This window comes from Meleagris gallopavo, chromosome 5, assembly GCF_905368555.1.
Source record: "Meleagris gallopavo chromosome 5, MGAL_WU_HG_1.1, whole genome shotgun sequence".
Classification (NCBI taxonomy): domain Eukaryota; kingdom Metazoa; phylum Chordata; class Aves; order Galliformes; family Phasianidae; genus Meleagris; species Meleagris gallopavo.
Genome location: NC_139408.1, coordinates 23,955,092 through 23,972,472, shown reverse-complemented (window position 1 = coordinate 23,972,472; position 17,381 = coordinate 23,955,092).

Genomic DNA, 17,381 nt, shown 5'->3' with positions numbered 1-17,381 from the left:
CAAGCAGGGCGGCGCGCAAGAATAGGGCCTCGCTTCGGCGCTGGGGATCCACGGGCAGCATCTACCATATGGACCCGCGGCTAATGTAGGTTACGGCGAGGCGAGCGGGGCTCCGCTCCTCGCAGCTCCGCCGAACTCCCCGCGGTCCCGCGCCGTGCACTTCGCCCCCCTCCTCGATCCCGGCACCGAGCGGCTCCGCCGGGCAAACGTTTCCCGGAGCCGGAGCGAGCGGTTGCGATAGGGGCGTAAAATGAGACTCCGGGGCGTTGTTGTGATTGCGGCTATAAAAAGAGCCCCTCATAAAGTAATACGCGGGGAATATAACAAACCACCTGCTGCATGTTGACACACGCACACGGACTTCAGAAGGAAAAAAAAAAAAAAAAAAAGAAGAAGTTGCGCTGATAGCATCGGGCGGCTGTGCCCGAAAGGCGGAGAGCGGGAGCGCGGCGCTCCCCAGTTCCCCGCGCCCGGTGCGGGGCACAGCGGGGGGACACCGCAGAGCACCTCCCTGCGGGCCGCGGGCCGCGGTGCTGCCTTCGGGCTGCGTGCTTGGGCCACCTCGCTTAGAAACCTGCCCGTTTGTTCAGCGCCGGCCCTTCCGTGCGCTGCGTGAACCGCATCCCCCGGTGGCTTTTAAACCCCTTAACTCGAAAGTTGCGCATCGACTCGGCGCTGACACACACCGAGAGAGCCTAAAGAAAAAAAAGAGAGAGAGAAAAGGAAAGAAAAACCCCTCTTGCTTGTTTTGTTTCTGCCTAAATGGCCGTAGCGCGGAGCATCTCTCCAGGGAGAGCCGCTCCGAGGGGTGTTAATGTGGTCGATTTGGGGTACAAATGTTTGGAAATGTTTCCCGATTCGCACAGAAGGAGGGGGGATTTGCAAACTGTTGCTGCCACATGGCTCCTCCAGCCTGTCCATTCTCATTGTAATGAGGCCGGCGCGTGCCTCATCTGCCGCGCGGGCGCTGCCACGGGCCGGCCGGGCACGCCGCGTGCCAACTGGGACAGCGCGGCTCCGCACCGCTCCGCGCCGCTCCGCTCCGCGCCGCCCGGCCCGGCCCCACCCCGCCCGGCCCGACCGCCCCCCCAGGAGCAGAGCTCGGGCAGCGCGGCGGCGTGTGCCCATTGAGCCATTGTTGCTCGGAGCTGAGCCCATAAAAATAAGAACATTTCTATTAAAGGGTATAACGATCACTATTGAGCCTCTCGCTACAAATCGATGGCTTCTTTTCCATACAAATGCCTGCTTATGCCTTTATGTTCTCCATCTGTTTGTAGCTAACACCTGCCATTCAATAAATCGATTTGGCCATTTAATGTAACAGCTTCCCGGGACATTTTTTCGTGCCAGATGCCACAGCAGCTCCAAACCTCGCCCCAGCCCTCGCGGGGACCCGCTGCCCAGGCACGGGGCTGGGGCCGGCACCGCGCTGCAAAGCTCCCCTTGGTCGCTCGCTCTTCTGCTTGCTTGCGGCCGGTGTGACGGATCCCGTTTTATTTAGCGCCGTATTATCGCAGAGGAACCCGGCCAATGCCAGGCAGGGAAGTGGCTCTCGGGGATGCAGTTTTGGTGCTGCTGGGGCTCTCTGCGCTTCCTGTAGGTGTGCTAGAAGTGCCTTTGAAAGGCAGCTGTATTGCTTTAAAGCTGAATGAATGTAAAAAAACCCAAAACACATAATACAAACAGTTCTAGATGTGGCACTGAGGGATGTGGCTAGGGGGTCTGGTGGGTCTGGGCTGATGGTTTGACTTGGTCCACTTGGTGGATTTGGAATTAGTTGTCTTTTCCAATGTTAGTGGCTCTATCATTCTACGGTTCTATGATATGAGCATATTTCACTTATGTGGTTCTGTTTGGCGAATAACTCGGTGCAAGCGGTAGGCACCACCCTACAGGCAGCTGTCAGTAAAAGCCTGATTTCCTATAGAAGCTCACTTGGAGGCCTGCGGTCCCTCGGCACTTTCACCTGAGATGGATGAGCAACACTGGGAGCTCTCATAAAAAGTGCTCCTGGGAACTGTGGCTGGAACTGAGAGAAGCACCAAAGAGCAACTTGAATCTTTGTTAGGTTTTGAACCTCAGAGCTGTAGGTGGGACTGGGAGGCTGGCTGTGCCTTGCTAGGACCCGGTGTTTGTTTGCACAAAGGGAACATGTGGGCCAGCAGCCATGGCTGGGCCCTGCCTGGAGCAGCATAACAAAGTGCAGGCTTTGGTTAAGGGAAAACCCCCCTTTGTGGGCTGCTGGTAAACCTCCCATGGGCCCAGCACTGGGAACTCCTGCCTCAGAGGTCTATGTCTTCCAGCAGATGGTTGGGTTGCCCTTGGCTGCTTAGAATATGTCTGGGGCTATAGTACACAGCACTGGGATCTCTTGAAGGAGGCTTGCAAGTGGCTACTGTAATCACTTTCCCTGCTCCCTTTAGCCTGGCACGAGCTGGGAGTTGCAGAAAGTGCAGGACAGGATTTAGGGTCCTCTCCAGAGGCTGGTGCTGGCACAGCAGCAGGATGAGGGCTGTGGGGCTCACAGCATTGCACCTGCGTGCACACCAGGGGAAGCTGGTCTGAGCAGCTGCAGCTCCTCAGAGCTGTAACAGTGAAAGGTATTTAAATACAGCTGGCTACCTAGGTAAGGAAACTCCTTTTAAAATCCCTGTGCTGTAGGTAAAACTTTCTAATGAATAACGAGAAAAAGACCATCCTGACTTTTTACCTGTAGCATTTTTCTTTAGTTCTAGTAAAAAAAAAAAAAAAAAAAAAATTGTTAACCAGCAGCAGCTGCTTTTGCAGGCCATCAAAAGTGATCCTGGATTGTCCAGATGGAGTCACTCAAGACAGAGACATGAGTGAGGGCTGCCCCCGGCTCCAGGATTTCTGGGTTTGTCCTATTTTAAGAAGATCTACTGTCCTGCAAACGCTGCTAGTGGGAAATGATTGGATGCAGGAGCCCTTGTGGGGGCCCACCAGGCAGCCTCATGTGGAGCTGTGGCGATGCGGCATGCTGACATTTTGACATAATGTGGTGATGATTTTGTGCTAGCATCGGCCCTCCGAGAGGAAAGTAAATATGTGACATATTGTTTGGGGAAACAAAATAAACTAAACAATGAGGTCCTGTGCCCAGTGACTGATGCAGGCTCTGCAGGCCCATGCAGACCCTCTTTTCCTTTGTGATCTGGGGATGCTGGGAAAACGAGTGCGTCGGGGTATCCGACACCCATCCCTGGCCCATCCAGCGCTCCTCCTTTTTGTCTTTGTGTGCGGCCATGCAGGGAGCGAACACAGAGCACCCGCTGTGTTCCCATTGTTTCTCCTGTCTAATGGCCCTACTTAGCCATGGAGGAGCGGGATGGATTTGCGCCTTGTGCACATTGTTCTTGGGGTTCAAAAGAATACTTAAACTAGAGCAGTAGTTAGTATGACAATGGAATAGAAATGAACATTCACTCCAGTGGCTGCGGATGTCACAAGGGCTTAGATAATGGAACAAGGGAGAAGAAAATTAATGAATCTGTCTGTTGACGCATCAGCATAAATATCTTGTCAGTCACACGTGACAGCAGATCTATCTGGATGGCAGAAGCTGTTCTTGCCCAGGCTGCCGGTGAAGTTCCTTAAATCAAAAGTTTCATCAGGTAATTTAGCAGGCTGGAGATAGCTGGCCCTTGACTGTGTAGCATGCTCTAGGTGGATGAGCAATAAATGCTTATCTCAAGTGTCCAGTCATACAAAGCAATGCTGCTGAGGACACGGTGTACCTGATCCTTTCCTCCTGCTCAGGTGCCCATGGTGGCTGTGTCTCCTGTAGCCTTGGCTAATGTGAAGAAGTGCAGAGGCCATTATTAGGCTGAGCACCTGTGTGGAACTCTGCCTGGAAGTCTGCTACTGCTGGAACTCCACTTCATCCCAGCGTGATGAGGTCAGGTAACCAGTGAAGTGTCTTTAAGTGACTTTAATCACCTGTGGAAAGGCACGCACCTATGGAAAGATCCATTCCAGACTGCAGAGACACAGCATCCTGATGTTGCTACCATGATGGAGGAGTTAAGCAGAAGGGTGAGCTGGGCTTAATGTTTAAAAGCCTGGAGTGAAAAATGAGGCCACTGCATGAGATTCTGTAAGCACAAACACAGACTCAGAGTGAGAAACCTTGTCAGAGCTTAGGGTGGGAATTATCTCACCTTACTTTAGCTGTGTATCAGGTAGGTGGGCCATGTTATATGTCCACATTTCCTCTTGAGAGAATACTGGGAGATGGGACCATATCACCTATCCTGGGGGTGGAGTCTGTATCAGACCAGATGAATTGTCACCTGCAGAAACCCTTATCTCCAAAGTGAAAGTCTAGATTAGGTGAGACCCCTAATTTTTAAATAGCTAGAGAGAGGTGGGATTCATCCCTTCCTGAGCAGCTGAATAGATGAGTCAGTCAGAAGACAGGAGAGGAAAAAAGAACCGAAACGATGCAGTTTGCCAAATGCACAGCAGCCTGGGGAGGAGCTGGGAGCAAAGGGTGGCTCTGGACATTGACTGTTGGCGCTGCTTGGGACATTGAGCTCAGGGTGAGGTGTGCCCCAGTCCTGTTGAGAACGCAGTCCTTACAACAGAACGTGCAGAAGTGGCTACTGGATACAAAAAAATGCAGCCTCATAGGTAGCCTGTGCTTTGACACTTCCCATTGAAACCTTCCTTATGCACAGCAAGGCACCCAACAAAAGGCATGGGTCTGACACGGAAAGGGTGCAACAGATGCAGAAGGTGGGGATTGGGCCACAATTGTGACGCTGAGAGGTGTGACTTGTACAATCGGGAAAGACTAACACAAGGTTCTGTTCTAAGTTCATTCTTAATAAAATCTGGAGTGTTGTAGTGAATGTGGATGAAGGGAGATTTCAACTAGTATGTACCACAACCAACAAACAACTTGGTAGGTTACAAAGCATTTCCATCTTATGGTTTATACATTCATAATGCTCCCAAATAGATATGGTGATGGATCAATAGATTTAAAATATGTCTGGGTTTTATTAATTCATTAGGGGAGCTCATAGTTAACCCTTGAATAATCAGCTTAAAAGCAGAAGGCAGATTTTCTGGCATACGGTTTTCCGTGGACATTTTGCTGGTCAAGTGCCAAGATATATAACAATTTAGATACCCGGTGTGTTTATTATCTAGGATCTAGCAGAGGCTTTAGCCTTCAGTCTTGACATTTACACAGTGGCAGCTGAAGTCTTTGGAGAATAGCACCAAACGGAGATGCTTTATCCCATGTACTAGGAAAAGTTTTATTCTGTTAATGATGAATTGCCCAGTGACAGCACTTTACACAACACATTGTACAACTGCTTATTTTGGTGCCTGCTTGTTTTCCCATTTAAGAGTTTTGGCCACACGTTCATGTTCTGTTTCATTTCATGCTTGCTGCAACCCCCCACAGATGAGTGCTGCTTCTTGTCTCATTTTAGAAACAATTCACAGCTGATTAATTCTCAAAACTCTTGAAACTGATGAAAACAGTGAACATTCACTTGCGAAGGCTAACTCCAGCTTTAAAGTATTCCTAGATGTAGCTTTTATGTTTGAGATTTTTGGCAAGGCTTGAATAAACCTTTTCCTCCATCAGACGTGGCAAAAGGAGTTGGAATTGGAGGGCAGTCTATGTCCCGTTGCCTTGATTTTTTTACCCACCACAATGTCTGCTATGTCTTAGATATCAAGGGTAAACAACAGGGCAGAAAAGTCACTAGGGATGGTTTCCCCTGCACTATCCCTCCAGCAGTGGATGCCATCAGCAGGGAAGTCATGACAGAAGATGCTGGGAGATACAGATCTAGCCAGGATATGACTGTTTATGCAAGTTCTGCCTGCCTTTCTGGCTTGAGGGGATTCAGCTTACTTGGGGTTGGTGGCGCAGGAGCCGTAGAACCCCCACAAAACACCCTCTGCAATAGATCTGTTTTGAAGCACCTCTTCATGTTGCAAGCAGCAGGTAAATGGTTGAAGATAGGCAATATATCCACCTGCCAGGTTGTTTTTTTTTGTTTGTTTGTTTTCTTTTTTTATGGTTCCCAGGTACTCTTAATGGAGGTGGTATGATGATGCTCACCTGAAACCAGGCTGCCCTGCTGGAAGCTGTTGACCTATCCAGATGCTTGTGATGTGCTCCTTGTGCTCTGTCATAGCTGATCTGAGCTCTGGCGTTGTCCAGCTTTACGGTAGGATAAAAGCGATGGGTTGGAAAGAGAGAGGTTGTAGGGGGAGGAAGGAGTTTAGTCTTTGTTGTATAGTATTGCTTCACTCTTGTAGCTGAGGTTGTTGTGATGTTGTGGGTGTTTAAGGGGAGGATGAGGGTGTTGGCTGGCTAAATGATGGAAAGCTGAAAATGGTATTCAAGCAGAGGAAAAGGAGAAGGTACAGAAAATGTGTATGATATGCTGTGTGGGTAGACTTGCTCTTCTGAAGGCAACAATCTAGGGAGGAGGGTGGAAAAAGTAACTGTATGTGGATGCCTTTGTGTTGCTTCGTGCTGGTTTTTAGAATTGGTTTTTTATATTGGCTCCTGTTTTTTGTATTTTTTCCTAGTTACAAGCTGATGAAGTCAAATTCAATCTGTTGTTTGTGTTACTTTTCTTGATGCTGCTTCTAATTGTGTGGTCGTTCAAAGGCAGCCAGCAAGAGTGATTAGAAGGCTCATTCATACAAATGACTATACTCGAGTGACTGCAACTCAAATGAGGAAATACCAACAAAAGCTGCTGTACAAACAGAATGCTTAAAGGACAGAGCCTGGCTTAGAAAAATGTGCTAGTGAACATAGCGTAGTTAAGGCTTGTGGTCTATAAACACTGGAGCAATTTCAGTTTGCTCCTAAAAAAGAAACTGATATCTTTTATAACTTAAAGATCTGCTGTAGGCTCTAAGCCTTGTACTGCTGCTGACTCCCAAGCAACTCTAACTACAAACTCCATAGAGATGTATCTTTTTGGTATTGCATAATGTAAAGTTTAGGCTAGTCTGGAAACGTGCTCTCTGTATCCCTATCAGACGCTGCTAAACCAATAACAGGGGCCACTGTATTCTCTGTCAGTGTGTGATCATTCAGATCTGCTTCCTATGATATTCCAAGCTCCTTCTTGAATTCAGTGCTGCTGTAAGGCCTGGCACGTCTTAGTTCACAGGACAGTACCTCTTCTTAGTAACAGATCCAGTACAGCACAAGCAGCAGCAGTGAGAGCTGCTCTGTGCTGTGATTCTAACACTCCTTCATGCCAGTTTGGAGTGGCTTATACCAGTGTAACAAAGTTTCTAGTCCACTCATCAGAAAAGATGTTCGCAATCATTGCGTGTAGACCAATATCCATTGGCACTGAGGCAGAAAGGAGTAGATTCATGGCATGCAGGACAGGTGATGCTCAGAGGTGGTAGTGACTTTTGGTCACTAGTGTGTAGGGCGGCAACCTGGAAAGCTGCCACAAATAGCGTTCAGTCCCTGGAGCCAGCAGTCTTTGCTGGTGGCTTTGCCAAGGACTGCCGAGTCAGTGATTGCCAGCAGCCCTTAGGTTTGGGCTTATGTACTGAGAAGCTTGAGGGCAGCTGGAACGTGCAGCTCTGCTAACAGGTGACAGTGAATTTGTTGTTTTAACCTAAAGGTTAGTAAGTCACTGAGGTCACTGCAGTGTTAGACATTCAGAGTACATTGCTTGTATCCAAACCTGGTAAAATCGCATAGGGGTGGTTAGCCCCTATGGGCTAAGGGATGCTGACTTCTTCCCTTTCCTGAGCAGTTCTCTCTCCTGTTCTTAATGCAGTATTACAGCCATGGGATGATTTCCCTTGGCTGAGCTCAGGGCAGTGTCTCAAGCATGACTTGCCCTGTTGGATCCTGGTGTTTTTCTCTTTCTTACTACCTTGAGACGACAGGGTTTTTTGTTTGTTTTTCCCTCTCTCCAAACTTGAAAGTTGCTTCAATGACCTGTTTTCCTGGGAGTAGTACCCAACTCTAAGTGCCACTCACTCTTTGGGCAGGAACTGCAGATGAAACCAGTGACGTGTATCTGTGATATTGCAGTGTCTGGGACTCTGCACAGGTCTCCCCACCCGTAGGAAAGAGACAGGAGAGTGCCACAGAACAGATGGAGACATGGAGCGGTGGCTGTGTGAGGAGGCACAAAGCGATGAGTCAAGCAGCTGTCAGAAGGAAGCACACTTCCCTGAAATGGAGAAAGCTGGGCCTGAAATGGACTTCATTGTATTTTCTGTAGCTCATGAGTGTGAAGGTACAAAATGGGATAGTTGGGCTATGATTTTAAAACAAGTAGACTTTTGTTGTTGTTAAATAAGCATGATTAGATTGTAGGATACAATGCAAGAGGCAGTTGTCAAATGTCAAAACCTTAAGAGGATTTAAATAAATCAAGGCCCCATACAGCTTTTTCCTTGTTCACCTTGTTTCCTATTTCACCTTCCCGTGTTCTCTTTTGCTGATTTTGCAGTCAGTTTTCCAGCTGAAGCAGTGCATGGGGTCTCCCCAGGGATTGCCCTTGACTCAAAAGGGCAAACACGTCTCTGGGAATGAAGGGATCTCTTGGGTCCTGAGCCAGTGCTCTGTGAGACCAAGGGGCTGAACACTAAGAGGCACCGTGGCTCCATACCCTCATGTAGTGGAAGAGGAAGGAATGAGAGTGCTGCTGGAAAATAGAGCTGCGTTCCAGAAGGATTGCTGTCCTATTGGGTTTTGGTAGCAACCTGAATTGGTGGCTATTCTCCTTCCAGGCAGAACAAGCAAAAAGATCAAAAGGCAAAAGCAGATTATTATATAAGTTGTAAAATAAAGAAACCAAGTGAGGGATTTTGTACTCTGATGGTACCAGTGTTCTGGTGTAGAACTCTTTATCCCCAAATCCTCAGTCTTGATTTTGGAGACCCCAGCTTAGGGGTCTGGGAGCCTCAGACCCTAACACAATCTCTACATCAAGAGGAGAGATACTTCTGTACTTGGACTGGTCTCTGATGCAGAGATCTTAAAGTGTACCTGCGGGGGTTTTTGGCTTCATCCATGCCTTTGGCTGTACTACTCCACTGAGCAGAACTTGTTCCATGGAGAGAGGTGAATGAGCAGCACTACCTCAGTCACTTTTCATTCTTTGTTGTTGTTCTAGTCCAATCGCCTTCCTGAATGTGTGCATTTGCTTTTTTGGTGTTGCTTAATTTCTGCCTCACACTAGTCTGCTTATATTGTTCCTGAGGCTTTTGTTGCTCCCACTATGGAACACAGAGGATCTCAGCTGAGCTGCAGCACTTCCCTGCTCACAGTCCCTCCTTTCCATTCTTGTCCCATCCCCTTTGCTCTCTCTGAGTGGTTTTAATTCCTATTTCCTTTGGTGTTTTCATTCCTTTTCACTTTCACTTCTCTCTGCTTGCACTCCTCTTCCCCGCCTCATAGAATGCTCCTGCCTCTTGCGTTTGGCTAGCTCTTTTATGTTCTCTTGTGATCTTCTTTCCACATGCCTATTCCTGGCTTTTTTTTTTTTTTTTTTTTTCCTGCAGCCTTGCTGCTACTCAGTTTCTCCCTGCTCTATCATATCTACTGCAGTGGCTGGGTGAATGCTTATAAGAACACAAACTCTGCCAAAGACAAGACGAAGGAAAATGCAGTTGCAGCTAATGTATGACCTTGGGTTGATGAGAAGAGACTATTTGGTTAGCTCAGTTACATTTTCTAAGTAGAAAGTAAATAAATGCTTAACTTAAATTACACCTTTATTACCTCTGTTCATCCAGATATCAGAAATGCAGGAAACCACTACAATAAACAAGTGCTGTCCATTTCTTTGGTTGATTGCCAGCCACACATCTCTCCTAGTGTGCAGCCATGGGCTGTTCATCTTCAACCATGGGCGAATTTCCTTCCCCATCTACGAGGCTTCTCAATCCATTAACCTGACTTCTTTGCCTCATGCTGTTGGCATTACAGTAGCTGTAGCTGTGGTGAGCAGGTGTTGCCTTGAGGTTGTGGACATATTCTTGTCTTGTGGTGAGCCAAACACTGGAGCGTGACTTAGAGGAACTGAAAGTGTGCTGCAGGCACTCATTTACGTAACTGAGTGGTTAGCTGAAAAAGGTGGATTGTCTGTGAGTCAACACCTTTACCTGTCGTCCTTGATCCTTGAGTGGGTGGTGCCACAAGCTGGTGGGTGCCCAGCTGTGCAGGAAGAGCTGTAGCCTTCTCCACATAGAATCATTAAGGTTGGAAAAGAACACTGAAATCATCTAGTCCAATTGTTAATTCATCCCCACCAACCCACGGTGCCCTCAACCCAGTGCCAAATCTACATGTTTCTTGAATGCCTTCAGGGATGAACACTGACATGTGTTAGAGAAGAAAACTCCAGCAAGAGGTTCTCCTCTTGCTGCTATTCTGTGCACCCAGGGAGCTGTCAGCAGGCCAGGTCAGTTCCCAAATGCATCTCCTGTGCATCACCTGTCGGTGGTGCTCACTTCTGAGACTGAGCATGGCAATACAGCAGGGTGCAGGTTGGTCCTATTGGTGTTGCCCTCTGGTGACTGGGAGCCCAGAAATGATGATATACACACAGAAGAACAGTTGACATGTGGTTGTCTACTTTTCCATAGTGCCTGAACTCTACCTGCAAGGAGGGTGTTTGTGCTTATCTTCTTTCAGAGCTGCAGGAATGCAGCTGGCTCAGCTGGGGCCCATCACAACACACTTTTGTTGACTCAAGATTATTCTTCTAGCAGATTTCCGTTTGAGCTGCTCACAAATGTGGGAATTGCTGGGTTAATCTTCATAAAAGATAGAAAAGTTGGCAGCATAAGGAATTTTTGAAAAAGCAAATTAAAGGAGAGGAAAGAAGCGGGTGTGAAGTAAATTATTTGCACTGGAGTGTTTTCCTTTCTGAACCAGAAGAGAATGTAAGGGTATTTCCTGAGGAGAAGAATGTAGAGGTGTCCTTCCTTTGCTAATACAGAGGTGAAAATCCCGAGCAGTTAAACATTTTCCAGCTTAGACATGCCCATTCCTGGCAGAAGAGACTCTAATTAGCATTTGCTAGCCCTTTGGGCCTCCCTTTTAGTTCTCACATACATTTAGTTTGCCGCAAAGAACAAAGTTGCAGTACAAATGATCAAGGAAGCTTTTCCAAATCATGTTATTGTTTCGCATGTGCCTGAGTAATTCTTGCAAAGAAGGAAACATGAACTAATATAACGTGTTTATCACACAGCTCAGAGAATGCTGTGGCCGTTGCCGGAGGAGATTTCTGTTCGTAAACCTGCCCAGTGGATTTTCACATGAGAAAAGGTTTTCTAGATGGTGGCTTCATTCACTGCCCTCCAACTCAGAGGTGCTTTGGGAGCAGTGAGCACTGTGCTGCTCTTGGGGCAATCCTAGCATCCTTGTGCTCCTGCAGCAGCCTTGGTCTGCGGGAACAGGTCTGGTGCAACACTTCTGGACAGAAAGGGTCAACAATGTTTGAAATGAAAGCAAACCAGGGGTAATCCCCCAAGCCTGAGCAACTAACTTAGGAGGAGCCTTTCTGATAGCCTCTTCAAATCTGGTAGACTTGTAATTTGTAATTTGCTGTGTCTCTTCATCTTTCTCATGGTGCAAGTAGAAACAGTCTTCCTTTTGTTTTTTTCCCTTTTTTTTTTTTTGCTACTATAACAACATTCAACTCAGGGCTGCCTTAAGGACCTGAAGGAAGAGATGCAAGAAGGATTTTGGGGAGTTTCCCAGGTGTAGATAATGTGTTTATTTGAAGAAAGAATAAGCACAAGTGAAGAGGACTTACATCTTTTGCCCCCACTGCTGTAGCCAGCTGCTTTTGCAATGGATTTAGATAAATTTTTGTTTTCTTAGCTTAGTTTCAAGCCTAATTTGCAATAAAAATAAAAAAATTGAAGACTTACTGTTTTCCTAGCAAGAAGGTTCCTTATGTTGCTCAGTCACTCTTGTCTTGCAGTGTATCAGGAGTCTTGAGAAGTGGCCCTGCATAACCTGAAATGCTAGTGTTTGAGGACTGTCTCTTATATGAGATCTCCAGTACTTCTGGCTCCCCTTTGAGCTAACGGCATTGTGAGAGCAGTTTTTCCTCTGACCTAGAAAATGTAACTTCTGGCATAAACATGTCTGACGTTGTGAATGTGACTGTGGGTGTTTGTATGCGTGCATGGGACCAACACCCTCACAACTCCAAAAGGTGAAGTTTCCGCTGAGCATATTGAGGTCTCTTGCTGAAAACCATCTTGCAGTTGGACAGGTACAGCAGAGTGCTGTATAATGTGCGGAGCTGCTGTCCAAATCCAAGCGTCTCTCTGATCCAGGCGCTCCAGGAGCTGAGGTGGTGACTGGGTGTGTTGCAGGAAGGTCAACAGCTGAGTGCTCAGGGCCAAAGCTGGATGGTGAGAGATGTTGGTATCTGGAGGTGGAACTGTTTGCATAATGCAGCTCCCAGGTTTCAGACACTGGGTGTGGAACGTGCCTGTATTTTTAATCAGCCTTTGCTCTGTTGCATGCTTCCCATTAATCCTTCGGTGTAGCTAACCTCTGCAGTAGGTGAACTTTTTCCTCATCCCGTTGTTGCACGCCTGGGTTCCACTTTGTACCCACTGTAATTACGAGTGAAATACAGCATCTTTATGATGCCCCGGTAGTGCAGAGCCTACAGTCTGGGGCAGGAAATTCCCATCATTAAGGGTTTGCTGAGCTCTCTCTCTGCAGAAAATGACATTTACTAATTACATCATTTTGATGTATATGATACCCAAACCAAACATGTTATAAATTAGCAAAAGCTCATTTGTTTCATGAAAAGTATTGTTCTTCTTTTATTCAATGACCTTTTTGTTCCTCTACATCCTGGACCAATCAAGTGCTGGTGCGGGAGCTGACTTCTGAGCACAGACAATAGCTTATTCCGTCTATTCTGTTCAGACGACTGTAGGAATAGGCAGTCACTTTGTCATGTGGAGACTGGAGGTTGTATAAAACCCTTTTTCCCACCATTTAGAGAGAGTCTGAATCCTGAGAGGAAAACCCTGTCATAATAATAATAATAATCCAGAAGCTAGAGCCCATTGAAGTTTTCTCAGCTCTCTGATTTGGGTGGGGTTGGAATGCAGCCCTCCATGGTTGAGCCACAGCTAAATTTTTAGGGCTATCACATAATTGGTTTTTCTCTGTTTCCAGCAGCAGGTTGTAGGGTGGGTTTTTATTTTTTTATTTATTTCTCTGCCTATGTATTTATTTATTTATTTTCAGTGAGCTTTATTTGCAGTTTCCACAGAGAAACTCCAGCGCTTGCTGGTGTAACAGGTCCTGGGGCTGCTGGCTGACATAACCTGTTGATATAGACTCCAAACCTCTGGTACAAGGAGTGCCCAACTGGCTGCCATGGGAGGGCTGGAGGACAGAGAGTAATGGGGAACCATTTCTGCAGCAAGGTCCTGATGTGTACTCTGCCAGCAGCTTCAACCAGTGCCACTGGGAAGCTGGGGCAGAGCAGTGGGGTGGGAGCAGGAGCAGGAAGAGGGCTGAGACCTCCCTAAAGCCCCAGAGCAGCGGTAGCTCTCCAGTGCCACTGGAATCCGCAGAGGAAGCCCCGCGATGCGATCTGAGAGGCGTTACATGTGTGCCATGGGGTTAGAGGGCTGGGAGACTTCGTTAGCATCATTCGTACATTTGAGTGGTCGCTTAATACTGTTCTTCTTCCTAATGGCCCTTTTGGAAGCCAGCGTGTACCATTCACAACAAGTGTTTATCTTCCAGCTTTTAAGACAGACGTCAGAATATTTCCCTCCTTATTCATGCTCCATCTTTTCTCACAGCCCAATTATTCATGACATCATCACCTTTTCCTCCTCAGCCCCAGACACAGCGTTTCTGTGGCTACAGTTTCCTGGACAAGAATTTCCAGTTTGCATTGTTGGGGGGCGGGAGTAGGGGGGGGAACACAACAACAAAAAAATGGTTGTTCCGTGTGGAAACATTAAATGAGAAACACAGCCATGGAAAAGTCAGATGTGCACACATGTACACACGCCGAACGACAACAACAACAACCACCAAGGTTATTATAATTAATTTAAAATCTGTTTAGAAAAGTGTTCCTTTTATGTTGGACTGGCTCTTTAAGTGGCTCAAGAAGTATGAAAAACAGGAAATCAAACTGCCTCATTAGGAATTGACTCTGCTCAGTAATTAGAGGCCAGAAAACAAAACAAGGAAAAGCAGGTGGCGAGTGAGCCCTGAGCAGGCAGCTATTGTACCACGGCAATGTTCTGCAGGCTGACAGCGTTATTTGGTCAGAAAAGTGTTACTTCCATGGAGAAATGATGATGAGAATCATCCCAAGTTAAATGGGAAAGTGCTCCTTTCTCAAAGTGGATGCAGCGGCTGCGAGCTGGCTTCGGTCTGGAGCTTAATTTGCAATTAGGCAGGATTTTGCTGGGCTCAGAAAGACAACTCTGTTCTCCAGCATCGACTGTTTGCCCGTGAAAATCATGTTAGAAGTAATTATCAAGTGATAGCATATTTTGCTGATACAATCAGATGAGATAACCGCAGACATTAATATCAATTATATTTTCTAACAATAACCTTTGCTGAGAAAATGCTGCCAACGATTTCCAGCAAATATCTGTTTGTGCTTTAGTCATGCTAGGGCTGCTGTATGGGTTTGCTTTCTGTCCACATTTTTGTCTCCAGTTTTACAAGAAGGCACTTTTTGCAGAAAGCTCACATCCAGAGGCTGTGCATGGTCATGTGCCAGAACCAGATGTGAGTTGTGAGTGCTCAGCATGCCCGAGGTGGGGGCCTGCTTTGCCCATTGGTGATGGTGGTGAGAATTTCTGGCTCGTCCCAGCGCACCCCAGTATGACACACACTGTGAAAGACAAACGCTTTAGGAGATGGTTTCATGGATATGTAAAATAAGGTTGTAACTAAACCTTTTCCCAAGATTTAATCAAATGGATGCCAACAACAAAAAAAAAATCTAAAAACAAACAAAACAAAAAAATGACATGGACATCATCAAACCATTTTTGTGCACAGAATAATAATGAAGGAAGTGCCTTTTTTTGCGCTGCTCTGCCGTAGGCAGAAAATAGAAGCTACTTTTATTGTATGCATTTTTTTTTCAGTGGGAATTTTAGTGCAGATCTCTAAAAACAACAAATACCAACCAGTGATAAAGCGTGAGTATTTGCCTACTGTTTACTGCTGATATCCTGTCAGGATATGGTGCAGCTTGATGAGTGCATGTTGACTCAGGATGGACCTGGGGACTTTGCATGATGAAATCCTCCATCAGGAATTACAGAATCATTTAGGTTGGAAAAAGCCCTTACTATCATGAAGTGCAGCCATCTACCTGACACTACAAGTGCACCATCATACCATGTCCCTAAATGTCACATCTACACATCTCTTAAATATCCCCAGGAGTAGGGGCTCCACCACTTCCCTGGGCTATCTGTTTCAATGCCTAACTACCTTTCCATGAATAAATTCCTCCTGATATCCTATCTAAACCTCTCTCGGTGCAACTTGAGGCTGTTTCCTCATGTACTATCACTTGTCACCTGAGAAAAGGGACCAAATGCTGAACTCTAGGAATGAAGCTGAGCATTCATTTCCATGCTGGCCAGGGACTTACTTGAGTGGCTGTGGCTCTCACTGAGAGTGTTGCAGACTGCCAGCCTCCCTTGATAGAGTAGGTCTAGAAAGTGTGAATGTGGCTTTGAGTGAATTTCTTCTGGCAGCCTCTTTGGGGAGATTTCGTTTGGTTGGTAGACTCATGTTTTTTCCCCATTGACTTACGTGCTTTCTGCAAGACTAGAGGTCTTATTAGGAAGCTGAACTCTATTCCTAGGTCTATTGACATTTACTATAAGTGCTTGAGCTGGGCAAATAATCCATGAATATATGTTGACATTTCTAAATCAATTTGCTTTGGCTGGTACTACACCTGTCTAGGGATTACTCTTCGCAAACATGCAATGGTCTGACTTCTGCTGTCATAAATATTAACAGAAAGTGCTTTTCCATACTTGAAACTGGCTTGTAAGGGTGTTAGGGCTGGGCTTGCCCCTGTGTGTATTTATTAGGGAGTGTATATCATTTTATGACTTAATTGCCTGATTGCAACCAACTATGTTACTGAAAACTGGGGTAACTGAAGCACAGGAGGCCTTTGAATCCTATATTGCTACAACTAACCTATCGGGCCGAACATTAGAAAAATCAAGATAGGTATGAATGTGTGCAAACTATAAATAACCTTAAATGAAGGGGAAAAAAAACAAACAACAAAACCAATCTCTAATTACATACAATGTGAATAATTCCTTGGGATCCAGAAGTTCCTAGCAGGCATGGCTAATAATTTCCTGCAGTCTCCGCAGCACAGCAGCTGAAAAGGAGACATGGGGGAGAAGGCCGGGCTGCATCCAACATTGTTTTCATTGGGCGCATGTAGGTAGGATTTGTGAGCTCCTGAGAATGAAAGGCTCGTGGCCCTGGCAGGGATCCAGGCGGTGTTTGGGCAGACATTGTGCAAACTTCCCCCTGCATCTCCACGGACAGATTTACTGCAAGATGAATGGGTTCCCGGGCCTCTCCACCAGTGTGGCTCACATTACCTGCATGAGCTGCCCACTGCGGCCAGACCCTTCCATCTTCTCCTTATGCAATGGGAAGCGTCACTCCCTCCTGCACAGCAATGTGATGCTGATTTGCATCAGGCTTGCTATTTTGGTTCTGGGAGCCCCAAAGTCACCAGATTAGGTTCTTTCGTTGTTTTTACACATATCCCTTTGGGGCTGAGCTGAGCTGTTAAAAATAAGGCACTAGAAAGACAAATGGTTTCCGGGGGGAGGGGGAAGGGAGAAGGGAAGAGGGCTAGAACAGCTGTAAAATGCTGTAAGTTAAATAAAACATTCGCCTGCTTGTGTTGTTCTTCCTCATGTTCCTGAAACCAAGAACGACTTGAAGAAACTGGAGGAATCATTCTGCTTGCTGTGTATGTTTCTTTTCTTTTTTTTTTTTTTTAAACTTGTTACACAAAACATTGTTTTTTTTCAATTTCAGGAAGTCTCTTGATGCCCTTTAGTTGATTTTGTTTTGCTTGTTATCTGGACAACTAATATTTTTTCCTGTTATGGGGAAAAAAAGATTTTCCCAAGCAGATTAAAGATGTTTTTTGAGTGTATGAATGGTGACATGGTTCACTTTCATTGCTTTGTTTATTTTTAATAATGAAAAACACCTTAATTTATCGTAGCAAGGCGTCCATCCTGGAGTAAACCTTGAATTGAGTTTTCGCTTGTTGTTTCTGCTTTGCTTGAGGCTTCTTATC